Source organism: Mastigoproctus giganteus, chromosome 13 (genome assembly GCF_048544385.1).
Source record: "Mastigoproctus giganteus isolate SK-2022 chromosome 13, ASM4854438v1, whole genome shotgun sequence".
NCBI classification, from domain to species: Eukaryota; Metazoa; Arthropoda; class Arachnida; order Uropygi; family Thelyphonidae; genus Mastigoproctus; species Mastigoproctus giganteus.
This window is the reverse complement of record NC_143587.1, coordinates 86,251,924-86,254,567: the sequence shown is the minus strand read 5'-3', so window position 1 is coordinate 86,254,567 and position 2,644 is coordinate 86,251,924.

Here is a 2,644-nt window from a genome sequence, read left to right as displayed (position 1 = left end):
AAATAGCCCACAAATGACATCTCCGAAATTAATGACAACTACGAAGTATCCTCCATTAATCTAGGTACTTCACGACAGAAAGTTTTAAATAACTGGAGTAGAAGGCGACACGTCAGTGACAGTCACGTATATATATCAGCCAGCTTGGTAAACAAAGCCAAGCTGAAGCTGGCACTAAGCAAGAAGAGTACTCAGTTCAGGTAAATATAACCCCCGACGATGATCCAGACAATAATGAAGATGCAAAGACAGGCCCTGCCTGTCTTGGCATCTTCATTATTGTCTTCTTTCATTTCACTAGGAGTGCTAGTGAAATGAAAGAAGTACAAGACAATTAGTGCTCACAAACGGAAAACGCTGAGAAGGGGACAAAGGAAGATTCTATTCCACCCCTGTACCTTCGCTACCTGAAGGAACAGCTCTCAAACAGATATTTTGCGCTGCGCACTCAGCTAAAGAACTTAATGTCCAAATTTAACAGTAGTATCACTACCGGTCTCCGTTGAAATCGTGACAATTTGGACAAAGCTGGAGACTCTAATAAGTAAATCAGCACGTAGAACAGGTAAAGGTTAAGGCCAAGTTGGAGGCCTGCCTAGACGAGCGGGGCAACCAAATGCCACAGCGCGCCCCTTCGTACGCAGACGCGATGAGGACCGCACCCAATGGGACAGAGTGCCAAAAGCAAGTGGACACCCCCTTGGGGAAGAAGCCATTGATCAAACAGCCAAACCTGGTCGTTTTAAGACCAACGACATAGAATACTGTGCAAACATGCGAAGATATCAAAAACCATGTTATGAAAAATCAAAATGAAGAACTGAAAAATATTAAAATCAAAAGTATAAGGAAAACCAGAAATGTGGGAGTGGTCATAGAGACTGAAACCAGGGAGGAAGCCCAAGAAATTATGGATAACCCAAAGATCCAAACCTAGGCCTCACTGCTGCGGCCCCCAAAAGAAAAGGGCCGTCAATTGTCATCTTCGACATAGATAAAGACATCACCCCCTCCGAGATCACCGATGAAATATAGAGATGTAATGTACAAGGACATCTCCCGGACCTGGATAAGAGTGACCTTATTACGCCCAGATACTCAACCAAGTCAAGAGTCGGAAATGGAGTAAACTAGATAGTGGATAGAGCTTTTCCTTTAGATCTTTATATTGTTTATAGGGCATTTAGCTATTATACTAGGAAGGGTAGACAAGCAACTTTTTTTGAACATTACTAATGATATTGGGAGTGATCAGAAGATATCTGATAACAATGCAATGCTTAAATTAATTAGTATGTGGCAAGATAGATGGAATATTAGTGAGACAGAAGTTGTAACTAGGATTATTATCCCTAATATGACCTTTAATGTTGATCATAAGAAAAATAAGCGGTTTAACATGAATATGGAAGCTTCTTATTTAATAACAAACACCTGGGTCTTTGAGAAATAAATTATGTGAGTTAGGATTAGAGTCTGATCTACATTTTGTTTTTCAAGCGTTAGTCTCAAGACTAAGATCATGTGCACAAGGTCATGTTCGATTGTCCGATTTATGAGCAGTTAAGAATAACCCTCAGTACCCACATGCCTGATCTACATAGAGGGAATAGATAGGTACTGTTATCTAATCCTGAGTATTTAAAAGTTTTTCGGAAAAGGAGACAATTGGCTATTTTGGTAAATTCTGATTAGTTTAACCTTGTATCTTGTACATTTTTTAAGGCTTCCCCCCCCCCCCACAGACCTTTTTTTTTTTTTTTTTGCTGGCATCTGACAGTTGACTGATGCGGGATTAGTCCCTGTTTGCGAGGAGTGCGGGAATTTTTATTCTTTCATTCATTTTATTATTATTTTTTATCTTTTCCTCTTTTAATTATTTTTATTTATTTCTTTCTGATGTGGGCAGCCAGGGGGTGGTGGTGATGGCTCCCAATGGTATTGCACTCCATTCATTGGGAGCAGAGTTGGTGCTTGATGTACAGTTAGTAAAGTAGACCCAGGTCTGGCTCTAAGAGCCTAGGAACGTGGAACCAGGTGGAAAACACCCCTCCGTGGGTGTTTCCTCCCCTACTGGCAGAGTGGCCTGTTTTTTTTTTTCCTTTTTTTTTTTACACATTTAATACACTACATTACTGGCCCATTTTATAGCTTATCCATTAAATACAGAATATATGGTGGAGATGGACACTTGTCTAGGTGCGTGCCACCATAGACAATTATATACAATGAACAATGTAGCGCTGTTTTGCTCACATTTTTCTAAAAGTATCCTGAAAGGATACTTTTAGAAAGATGTTTTAGATCCGTATATGTTTTAGATCCGTTATAAATAAACCAGAAAATGACTTAGTGGTACTCAAGTTCTCCAGTTAAGTGCTCGAAGATGTGTGTGGAAAATAAATTAATAACTTAGGATTCAAATTATTTGTTACACTGCGAACAAAAAAAAAAAAAAAAGTCCAAAACACTGAAAAACATTTCCCATTTGATTCCTCATTTGTCATCTAGAATTCGATTCACCAAGTTAGCTGCTCATCCTGTCATAGGGCCTCTTGCGAAATGAAATACATCAATGAATTTAATACTTTAAATAACTGAAGTGACAACAAAACACCAAAATAGACTTTTTACTGCTTTAATT